This window comes from Emydura macquarii, unplaced genomic scaffold (genome assembly GCF_026122565.2).
Source record: "Emydura macquarii macquarii isolate MOO-44397 ecotype Brisbane River unplaced genomic scaffold, CSIRO-AGI_Emac_v2 contig_2897, whole genome shotgun sequence".
Lineage (NCBI taxonomy): Eukaryota > Metazoa > Chordata > Testudines > Chelidae > Emydura > Emydura macquarii.
Window position 1 is genome coordinate 26,943,147 of NW_027133034.1, and position 11,774 is coordinate 26,954,920.

General features: G+C 43.1%; 1 long non-coding RNA gene across 1 annotated transcript; it reads right to left on the minus strand.

The window, feature by feature from the left end:
• Positions 1 to 3,738: 3,738 nt before the first annotated feature.
• LOC137166897 (uncharacterized) lies at positions 3,739 to 11,312 on the minus strand. Its single transcript, XR_010923863.1, has 3 exons — positions 11,271 to 11,312; positions 8,281 to 8,425; positions 3,739 to 4,016 (listed from the first exon to the last, which is right to left on the minus strand). It is a non-coding gene; the product is annotated as an uncharacterized lncRNA (long non-coding RNA).
• Positions 11,313 to 11,774: the final 462 nt, after the last annotated feature.

Here is an 11,774-nt window from a genome sequence, read left to right on the forward strand (position 1 = left end):
AGGGCCATTAATAAACTTCTGCTAAGAAGGGTAGTTACTCCAGGAAACGTGCAGGACATAGTGGATGGTTTTGCCGCAATGGGGTTCTCGAACTGCGATGGGGCAATAGAAGGCATGCACATCCCTATCTTGGCACCAGACCACATTGCCCAAGAGTACATAAACCGAAAGGGATACTTTTCAATGGCGTTGCAAGTGCTGGTGGATCACAGGCAGCCTTTCACCAACATCAACTTCGGATGACCAGGAAAGGAGCATGACACGTGCATCTTTAGGAACATAGGTCTGTTCAGAAAGCTCTAATCAGGGACTTTCATTCCAGATAAAAAGTTACCATTGATGATGTCGAAATACCATTAGTGACCCTGGGAGCCACAGCCCCTTGCTCCCATGGCTTCTGAAGCCGTACACCCGCCACCTGGACAGCAGGAAGGAGCGGTTCAACAATAGGCTGAGCAAGTGGAGAATGGTTGTGGAATGTGCCTTTGGACGTTTAAAGGGTCACTGGCGCAGTTTGCTTATTAGATTAGACCTCAGTGAAAACAAGATCCCTATTGTTATTGCTGCATGCTATGTGCTCCATAATATCTGAGGCAAAAGGAATGAAATTTCCACAGGGGTGGGGTGTGGAGGCGGGTAGTTTGGCAGCTAATTTTGAGCAGCCTAATACCAGGGCAATAAGAAGAGCTCAGCAAGGAGCTCTGCGTCTCCAGGAGGCTTTGAAAATCCATTTCAGTAATGAGCTACAGTAACGTGCACTGCTTATTTGTATTGTGCCTTCCCATACGATCCCCTCTGTTGCATACGTTTTCCTGCACCTCCCCCACCTCCCCCATGCTTGGAATAAATAAAGAGAATTTAATTCGTGAAACATTGACTTTTATTGCACAAAGAATCTGAAAGAACAGGAAAATAATTCAATCTTGGGAAACAGTCTGATAAAATTGAGAAGGGAAAAACAAATGCAGCTTTGTCTCTGAAAGTACAGAAGTCTTGACCATCAAAATTCTTCAAACGGCTGCCTTTTGTTCTTAGTACCGCCCTGGTGTTGAGTGGAAGGGACACTGCACCTTTCCCCCACAACTGTCTCCTGTAATGTTTTGGGGAAGAGGGATTGGGAACAAGGAGATGCTTGCAGGCTGTTCTGCAGGGGCTGCAGAGGGAGTCTAGCCTCAAGCTGCTTTTCTTGAAGCTCAACCAGACATCTCAACATGTCTGATTGGTCCTTCATAATCCGCAGCATCTCATCCTGTGCAGCACGCTCATGCTCCTAAGATGGTCTCCTGCTCTAGATATCTATGTCCAGTTTTTCAAACAATGAATTCCTCCAGGCTCTTAGCTCCATGTCAGCTGTCCCAGATGCATTCATTATCTAGTTGAACATGTCATCACATGTTCTTTTTTTCCCTAATCTGTGAAAGCCTCTCTGCTGGTGTGGAGGGAAGTACTGAAGACCAAGCTTTCCACTGTAAGGCATGCAAAGCACAGGGCAGCCATTGTCAGTGCAAACACTGGGTCTAGTGCAAGGTTGCTATTTAAAAATCACTCCCCTTATTACACTCAAGTGCAAGCCAGAACTAATCAGAATCCCTAGCTATTCGATGAACTGGTTTGCTGTTGCAGCCATGGTCAGCATGGCCCAGTGGCATGGGCAACAGGCCTTGTGCTGCAACTTGTGGGAAACCTGCATCGAGAGCACAGGTGGGCAGGTGGACAATGCCCTCACACCACATAGATGTTGCTTTGAGACCAGCATTAAACCTCCCAAACTGTGGCCAATGTCTGAGTTTGTGGCCATGAGAAAACACAGGAAGCCCACCCTACCCCTTGCCTTAACACTGCTGGTAGTAGTCACCCTGGACTTATAGATTCTGAGGTCAAACCCGATCCCTGCCAACCAAACCACTGGCATGTTAGGGAAACCATGGTTGAGGAACCCGGAATTCACCGTAAGTGGAAGATCACATGCTCTATTGTTTGCCATATGAGCACTTGTAATGAAAACTTCCACAGTCTCCCCTAGGTGACCCTATGTGATATTAGTCTCTTGAGAGTAACAGAGGTGGCAAGGGAGCAGAACCTGCAAGTGTCTGGGTACAGATCTGACCCATATGCTGCTATGCTGTGTACTGCAATGATGCCTGCAGAGTTAATACTGGAATGGTGTGGGAAAGTGTCTTACCATTGTAGAAGAAATAAGGCAGCCCTCCCCAGAAACCTTCTGCAAAGGATTGCAGAGCACCTCCATTAATTTCCTGGAGATTTCTATAGAGGACCCCCAGGCCAACCCTGTGCACATAAAGAGTCTTTTCTGGATGGCACCCCCTGCATAGCCAGACCGGCCATTGGGGTAGCAGATACCTCACTGCACCTCACTTCTTTTTTCATATTGCATATAAGAGCATGTAACCACTACAGTTTGATTGGAATTTGCATACTCACCAAATATGCCTTCCCCGGCATCATGGTTGGCCACCATGCTGCCCTGCAAGCACCTGGACTGCTCCAGGGTTAAAAATCACTCCTGGCTCTTGGTGAGAATGGATCCCCCATTTGCCTGTCTCCCTTTCTCCTCCTTTGCAGTTACTGAATGATAGATGTGATACCTTCCTGTGGTTGCTTGATTCAATGAGCGAATTTAGGAACTCAGTCAAATGCCTGCTCCTCACTTCATTTTTAAGGCTGTTGGATTTGTGCTTTTGTTGCCTTGAGCACTTACATTTAATGAATGTTTGATCAGCAAAAGAAGATTCTCTAGGAATATCTTCTCTATAGCTTCTAGGGACATGTGTCAAGCTAATTAAGAGAAAAAGCACCCCCTCCACCCACCCACGCACAGCATCCTGATGGGCAAAGAATAGCATTTGTTCAAGTGGAGTAGGCACAGCTATGCTGTTTCAGTTTACCAGCAACTGTTGTGTGCACACTGTTTCAATACACTTTATGCTTATTCCTGAAGAAGTCATGTGCTGGAGTTTTCTTTGCTTTCTGGGAATATAGTACAGACACTGCTAAAAAGAGTTGATGGATAGCAGAATTAATGCAAGTGATGGATACATGAAAATACATACACAGACAGAAGGTGCTAAGCAGCCAATAAGTCAACTTCAGGTGGCATCAATTTTAAGACTTTCTGTGGTAAAGGTGAGGTTATTAGATCAATGTAGATCTGGCTGAATAAAGAAAAAACTTGCAAATAATTTATCTGATACTTAATGGAATAAATCAAATAAATTATTTATATACAAGATAAATATTACTCAATCATCTCTACACCCAGCTTCGCCTCTACAATATACGGAAAAGATGTGGTGATTGTTTTTTTGAAAACCATAACACCAAATGATAGCTACGGTTTTTGTGAATTTGATGCTGGCTGTTTTCACAAATCTCCTCCTTTGTATCTCCATTTGCACCTTCTACAGATCCTTAACTTCAGGAATGTCAAGACCTAGTATGGACAATCACTAATTCTTCCCCCATTGTCTTGACTATGTGATAATAGCAGCAATTAACTCAGCCTCATTGTCACTTTAATGAACATATTCAACAGTTAATAACAGAAAAAAATATCTGCCAACAGGGAGGCAACATCTGCTGCATGTTTAGGTAACAGTGGTTTCGGAATACAAAATTTAGTCACATGGTCCTGGTATACCATTGTCCAATTGCATGTGCCTTGTGGCACTGACTGCACATCAGTGAGCTTAAACTGGTCATGAGATGAAAATCGTTAATCAACCAAAATCATTGGTTGATGACAAACCTTTTACTATTAGCCTCATACCTTTATTTTAACATTCTTTATACAAATCTATGAAATGTGGCACAGAGTCTTGTTATATTTAAATACTTGTTATCTATTCCCTTCATCTTTCTGCCATCCTCACTATGGCCAGTGGCAGTGCAAGCTCACCTGATTAGCATTGCTGATACACAATGATATTAAGTACATTGATTCTTTTCATTTAAGCTTCCTAGTGGACTTTTCTTCATCATTCTGTAGAATCTCATACCTGAAAATGGAGGGAGGGGACTTTAAAAAAATATAATTAAGCTACTTGTTACCATCAAAGTAAAATGCTTTGCTTAAATAACTTAACTCATGAATATTTGGTTATTTTTATAATATTTCTTCTAATTGATTCTTTTATGTGGAAAAGTAACCCTGTATTGCATTGTATTAAAATTAATCTTCTATTTTGCAATAGTCTGCTCAGTTTGGAGATTATTTTAGTTTTCTTACCTTGTAAACGTGTCCTCAGCTACTACTTCAAACAAACACAGAAAGAGTGTTAAACTACTGATAGGAAGAAAGTTTAGTATAAGCGCAGAATATAACTACGGCTGCTCTCTGCAGTCAGGCTGTGCTTCTCAGCAATGCCCAGAGGCAAACAGGGCGACTAAAACTCAACTTTCATGGTAGAGAGTCCAACAGGGAGCGGGCAAGTTTAAAGGAGCCTGAGAATGAGGGCAGGGAACCGAGGAGAGGAGAGGGAGCTGGGTGTGAGGACCTACCCCCAAGTTTCACATCCTATTCATAAAACTCTTGCAGTTACATATGATACCACATAACTGACCAGGGGCATGCACAGAAGTTTAAATTTGACCGCTTTTGGACGACCATGTTCTGTATATCCCCTCCACCCACCCACCCCTGGCCCCAATCCCAGCCCCAGCCCAAGTTCTCTCTCCCAACCCCAACAGAACCTGAGGAGTTCTGTGCCCCCAACAATCTTTCTCTGCCCCTCCTTGCTCCGCCTTGTGCCCCTGTAACTGATCAGTATGCTATAGTTTATAAGGCATATGGGTTGGGAGAACTAGGTTCTGTCACCGACCTGCTACATAACTTTGGCACGTCACTTTGCCTCTCTTTCCATCCCACATTTCAACTGTTGTGGGTATTTGGATTATAAACTCTTCAGATCAGGGACTGTCCCTGATTAGGAGTTTGTACAAGACCTAGCACAACAGGATCCATATTTTGGTTAAGGCCTCTTGGCACTATAGTAAAATAAATAATAGTATTTTGCAACTTTTTCAGCTAAGGATTGCAAAATGTGATAAAGTGGCCACTCACAAAATTATTTTTCTGCTCTGATGTGACATGGTGATTCACCCCACTTTCTTCCAGCTGATAGAAAGAGGATCATCCACAAGATAAAGATGGAGAGAGAGGGAAATGGAGAGGAAAGAAATCTCATATTTAAGTGTTGTGCATTGTAAACAACATTTGCTAATTAAACTGGCCTGTGCAGTAACTGAAATTTCACAACCAGCTTAGCTTTATCTCCTCCATTGCTGTCCATATTGGGTTGGAGCTGTTTTGCATAAACCATCCCCAACTGGAACCAACAGACAACTGTAGGCATTGGATACGCTTGGAAGCAGTAAGGGCCATCTGTGGATATTTTTTTCTCTCAGCTGCCCTTGTTTCCATGGATGTCTGATCAGCCTCTTTGTAGACCTTTTATTAGCATTACTGCTTCTGGCCACTGTGCTACCTGTGGGTGGACTTTTGGATAATCACCCTTCGCTCCTTGTAAATGTTGTTTCACTCTTCAGCTACATGCTTTGACTTAAGAGAAAAAGCCACAGGGGGGCAGATATGGCAGACATATTATAGCATGGTAGTTACTGTGTAGGGTTACGTCAGTCGGAGAAGTAAGTAGCGAGTCACTGTTGAAAGGTCACTTAGCCTGAGGTGAAACTTCCAAATGGTAACATACGGCCCCTGCAGATGCACATGGGAGTGGCTAAGATTATGCAGTGTACTAGTTAACTGCAAAATAAGTATTAAATCCATTGAATAAAGCAGTCCTGTTGTAACGAACGGGAAAGAGGCTGCCTCTAATTTAAACAATAAGAATTTGCGCTCAATTGTGGCTTTGAGCCAGTGCCCACACTGGGTGTGATGAAGACAGGCTGTTTACCATTGTTCACCGCCAGAGCTATTGGCAGTGCCTTGAGGAGTGCGGGGGAAGTACATATTACTACAAAGACACACTCCCGCCACCGGCTGAGCTTTGCTCCTATCTCACCCCACCGCCACTAATCCAATGGGACTCGGCTCTCCAGTTGGGAGGGCGCAAGAGTGGTCTTTACCTCCCTTACTCCTACAATAAAACGGGGAGGAGGGAAGTGTTATTTATGCTAGCTCCCCCTAGATTGAGTTTGCAGGGATGACAGTTTTTGTAACTTTTACTTATATTGTGTCCCACTGACTCCATGAAACATGGAAATCCCCTGTGCCATTTTCCAGACTCTATTCACAGAGTAATTACACTTTCAGGGGCTGTTTCTTCTTTCCTTCCCCTTTGTTTCTTATCTGCTTAACTGCACAAGGCTTCTCCAGTCTGAAGCGTAAAGCTGGTGACCCCAGACTACAGCTCAATAAACAGAAGAGTGCCATACTCCACGTCTGTCTCTCTGCTGAGACAGGGACCTCCTGCTACTGCCTCTCTTGTATAAGATTATTGCCGGGCATATCGACCATGCAAATTGCCACATTTGCCTTTCCGTAATATGAAGTATTTGCCTCACACAACACGTCTACATGGGCTGCATGTGAAAGCCACAGAGGAACTGGGCAGGGAAGAGAAGGAAAAAGTGGCAAAGTTGCCATGAAGATTATTGGCTGGGGTTGGGCCCCTCGCCATTCAGCCAGTGCTCGTCAGGAGTGATGAAGGGTCACTGTGCAGGCTAACACTCAAGCATTGTACCACGTCAGAGATTTTAGTTTGGGATTTTATTATTTTATTTTATTATTCACCATAGCTGTGGCATAATGACAGCTTTCTCAGAGAGGCTTTTTCCCTTTGCAGATTTATTCTACATTTGCTTTAGGAACTGACTGTGCTCATCTTCACAAACACCAAATGGAGAGCATTTTTACCCTTGTGCTGCTCCCCAAATTGCCTAGAGGCAGTGACAGGAATTACAGTAGCCCAAGAACAACTGCTGCAGAGACAAGAATGGGACAGAGAGGAACGGCAGTGTGGATGCAAATCCTAAACCCGTTGGCTATTCCCATTACTCCAAACAGTTCCTGTCTGCACTGGGGTGTACTTCTAGTATCAAATCAGGATCGGGTCAGTAAGTTACACCAGAATTACCCATGGAGCTGCAGTGTTCACTTTGCACCTGCAACTCAGAATCACCCTGTCCTAGAATAATAGTTTCAGCCCAGTCAGAAGAAGTCACTGTGGTATTGATAATAAAGGCATATTTGTACAGAAGATACTGCAAATGAACCTGATAGGCCTGATTTGCCATAGTTCTGCTCTTTCTACAGTGAAAGACACCAGTAAAAAGTGAGTATAAAATGCTACTGAGTCACAATGGTAACAGTTTACACTCACTTAGCATTCAGCTTGCACTGGTACAAGTCACTGCACAACAAGCATCCAAGAATTAGTTTTTACAGGATCTTTTCAATGTGGTCAAATTTTCTATTTAAATACGACAGTATGTTTATCTACATCTGGCCAGTTTGACCCTATGAATTTATGGCAAGTAATCTGGTAATAAGGGCTTGAAGTTACGTTAACAAAATGCCAGACGTGAAGTAGAAAGACAAGGCGGGTGAAGGATTATCTTTTATTGGAGCAACTCGAAAGCTTGTCTCTCTCACCAACAGAAGTTGGTCCCAATAAAAGATATTCCCTCACCCACCTTGTCTCTCTAACATCTGGGGACTGACATGGCTACAACAACACTGCATACAGTGGTGATATATACATTTGTAAATTGAAGCAGGAGTCTATTGTAGTTCAAGAGTTATTAAATTCTTGAGATATTTTGATCTACATTCCAGAATATCATAATATAAGCAGTCATGGACTATTTGCTTATCAGGCTTTGTTTGGTTGTTGGGGGGGGGGGGCGGGAGGTTGTTTATTTTTTTTAAAAAACAATAAATCCTTTTCTGCTTCTTGTACTTGGACATGAAATTTCCATGCATCTGTAAATCAAGGCTACACAACTGAAAACTTCAGCTTTTACAGACCAAATAGAAAGAAGCCAAAATGGAAAATGGAAAAAAGGTAATTATAGATAAGTATTATTTATTGGTTTTACAGCAATCCCAACAACGAGCTAGATGCTATAGTTTACAAAGACAAAAGGAATCACAATCCCTGCCCCAAAGTGTTACTTCTATTAAAAAGAGAGATTTCTTGTGAAAATTGCTGAGTCCAAAAGTTTGGATTGGATTGTGAAATTCTGCAGTCAGTTTTCAGTGCCATCTTTCAACCATCCCAGAGTCAAAAATTCACTAACCTTTGTCCCCCTATAACATAGGGTCTTCCTTCCTCTCATTCAGAATTAGTCTTTCATCCTTTCCACACTGCATGCAGACAAAAACTTGGAGTGGCTATAAAACACACCAAAATACTTGAGGGTCCATACTCCAGCAAATCCTTTCCTGAATATGAAAAAAGTTATTTAAAAAGATGGCAGATAGAAACCAGGATTCTCAAACTACTTTCTCAGATCAAGACAGAAGAATTGAGATGTGACAGGTGTCTGGTAAAAAAAGGGCCAGATTTGCAAAGGTATTGAGGCTTAACGATGCATGCAGATAAATGCTTTGAAATTCTCAATAGGCTCCTACATGCCTAATTCCCACTGATTTAGGGAACTAGGTACCTAAGTACTTTTGAAAATCCCACTAGTCACCTATCTGTATCTTCGGGCATCTAAATCTCTCTGAAAAGCTGGTCCAAAAGTCCATACAAATCTTTGATTAAAACAAAAACAACAACCTAGCTAGAAAAAAAAATGGCAAACGTTTTCTAATGAAAACAAAATAGCCAAGGAGACTCCATTTGGCCAGATTCATCATCCAGAGAACTCCAGCAGTCTACAGCCATTGCCTTTTTAAATAACAGAACATGGATTGCACCGCGGTAGACTTTTGGACCAGATTCTCCTATCATCCACAATAGTGTAAAACAGGAGCAAGGCTATGTCCACGTTGCACCGCCACATGGGGCTGAGAGTTGTAGAGGGCACCAAAGTGGTGCAATCTAACTGCCATGTGTGGATGTTGCTGGCATGAACTAAAGAGGGACCTACCTCACTTAATGCAGTTCTGTTTGAAAAAGGACTACCTTAATGCCAACTAAGTACCTTTCAGTTTGCACCAGCAGCATCCATACAGGGCAGATAGGTTGCAACATTTTGGTGAGTTCTGCAGTTTACACCCTATAGTCCTCACTGTGGTGCAGTATAGACAAGACTTAATGCCACTGACTTCATTGGATTTCTAATGGTACGACACTGGCAAATGAAGTGACAGTAAGGAGTAAGTAATTTTATTCAAGAATCCTAAAAGCATAAATCTGAAAATCTTGCCGGGCGACATGTCTTTGAGAGGATAAAGCAGAAACCTTCACAGGGTAAGAAATGGCATTATCAACCAACTTGAGAATCCTTCCTTCTTTTAGTAAGACCAAACAAACCAAGTTACAGTTCCTGATTTAAACATAGGAAAGCTAGTATCTTCAAAGTCAAATTGAAAATCTAGATACTGTTCAGTCAGTCAGTATCAGCCTGGGCCACATTTGGATTGTGGGCCTAGAATTGAAAGATTCCAAATCCAAGGCAAAAACCTCAGCTGCCATAAACCGTGGGGCTCCATTAATTTAAGCTGTGTAAAGTGGCCTTAAAGCATCTGGAAATGGCCGGTGACAATTCCTCCTGTGCAGGGGAACACTCTGACGCCATAAGGCTGGCAGTGGCACCTCATATGCCCACTCCTCTCTCTTTCCCTCAGCATAAGGGAAAGGAGGAGACATTCTGGGGATGTGCCGGGGCTGGGCAATACAGGGAGGGGAGAAGGCATGGCTCGTCCGATTTTCCAGGGACCTTACACCAAATGGCATAAATTAGGGTTACTACCGTGCAGCCCTAATTTGCACTAGGGTTGGGCAGCTTTGAATCAGTGGCTCACTGTGGCTGCCCATCTCCACTACAAGTCAGGGCTTAAGCATTCTTTTCTCACCTCTCACTTTTGCTCAGTAAATTTTCTGGACAATCAATTCCAATTAAGCTTTCTTTTTTCTGCATCTTACTTCGCATTCCCTCAAAGTCTGTCTTTTTTAAAATCCAATATCTTTGTGCAACTTACCTTTGAGTATGCCATTGCCAGCTTATCAAATCTGATTGCATTATGGTCATTCAGCCTTGAATGCCCACAAACTTATTGTATTTTTCATATATGGTTTGTTCAAGCACTTAAACCAAAATAGAGTCCATTCTGCCTAGCTGCTGAACAAACTGTAAAAAGAAACAGCCTTGTACTATGCCTCCAGAGACGTGCTTTTCTTAACATTATTCGTGTCTTATTCTCTTTCCATTGTCAGGCAAATTGAAAAATTCTATGACTAATGTTTAGTTCTACAAGCTCTCTCAGCTCTATAAATATTTTCTGCTCTTCTATTTTTTTGTAATCCGGTCTTTTTAAATAGTAACATTTAACTTCTCCCTCCATCCAAACTCAACTGTTGTAATCTGTCTGTAACTCTCATTTCTGTTTTCCTTCTTCTACAATATTCTACAGCCCTGTCTGCCTACATTTAACAGATCATAGGGAAAAGTGAGTCAAAGGGGAGAACTACAGGACCCTTCCATAAAAATTCCTACTAGAACCTTCTTGGTGCAACCCTTACACTGAGTAGCATTTACACATGTAGGCCCATAGAATCCCATTGGACTATGTGGGTAAAAACTACTGTTTGGATAAAGCTTGCAGGATTAGGACTTAAATAAGCATAAATGTATGAGTTGGGCTTTTATATCCCTGTGCTTCATTCCAAAGTCTAAGTGTTTTGTTTTGTTTTTTCAAAATACACACATACTTCACACTGTAGTCTGCTATTTTTGTGCTACTTTAGAAGGTGAAAGCAAATCATAACTAAGTGTAGCTATGTTATCTGCAAAAATCTAGGGCTCCCCGCCTATACCTTACTGAAGGCTGAAGATATGATCCAGTTAATTTAAGTACCCCCCACCCTTTCCCTACTGAGGACTTGGGGTGTAAGACCCTGTGACAACTGGGCTGAGCCCTGAGGGTTAAGCCAGCCCCCGGATCACTAATTAAAGGGGGAATGGAGCCAGCTGAGTGAGTCTGCAGGGACTGGGCTAACAAGGAGCAGCTGATAGGCTCCTTAGACAGGCCCTGGCAGGAAGGAGGCTCAGGGGACTGACCAGAGGCTCACTGAAAGGTGGTAGTAAGAGCAGTAGCCGGAAGGGGTGAGGGGGCCAACCTGAAAGGAGGAAACCTCAGATGGAGGGGAGCTGCCCTGATCTGGTGGCTGAGACTGAGGGCTCCAGGCCAGAGATTGTACCTGTAAATACTTGGTGGTGGGAAGACAAGCCTATAAATGAAGAGTAGCAGCAGGAGCACAAAGCTGCAGCTGCATGTGGTTTGTGGGGTAAGAAACCCAGAGCAGCAAGGGAGCGAGCATGGATCCTTTACAGGCACCTACCTTTACCCACGGGGCCCAGGGAGAAACCCGGTCAATTTAAGTACCTACCCTTACCCTCAGGGCTCTGCAGGACCTTTTCACAGTGAAAGAGCCTTACACAGCTGTGCTCTAAACATCTATTTACTAGCCACACACACAGAATATATATGCCAAGCAAATCTATTATGCTCACGACTCCCAATATACAGACAACTTCACCCAATGGCCAATCAGGATCTACTCATCTGGGGGTGTCAGTGATGCCTCCGCACATCACGATCGGCAGAGGATAAGAGTTCCAGC